The following is a 378-nucleotide window of genomic DNA, read 5'->3' as shown; positions in this document are numbered from 1 at the left end:
ATCAAAGTTACAGATTTAATATGTTAAACCAGGTTGAATCAAGTCATTTTATTATTTTATTACAAGGTTATCTCAATTTGATGATCCAGATCATGAGTTTGATGTATTGACTTGAGCTATTTTTATGTTATTTTGTTAATTGTTTTTTTTTTTAAAAATATCATCCTTTATGTTATTTTGTTAATTGTTTTTTTTTAAATCTCATCATTCAATATTGGGCTAGTTAGGAATTAAAATTTATAATTTGTTTTAATTTTTTTGATGGGGTTATCTTGGTTTTATGACCCGGGTTGCAAATTTAACATGTTAACCGGAGTTATTTTTTAGGTCTTTTTTTTAATTGATTTTTTTTCAGTTTCATCCTTCAATATGGGGTTG

This window comes from Populus euphratica, unplaced genomic scaffold, assembly GCF_000495115.2.
Source record: "Populus euphratica unplaced genomic scaffold, PopEup_1.0 scaffold209.1, whole genome shotgun sequence".
Lineage (NCBI taxonomy): Eukaryota > Viridiplantae > Streptophyta > Magnoliopsida > Malpighiales > Salicaceae > Populus > Populus euphratica.
Note: the sequence above shows the minus strand (reverse complement) of the source record.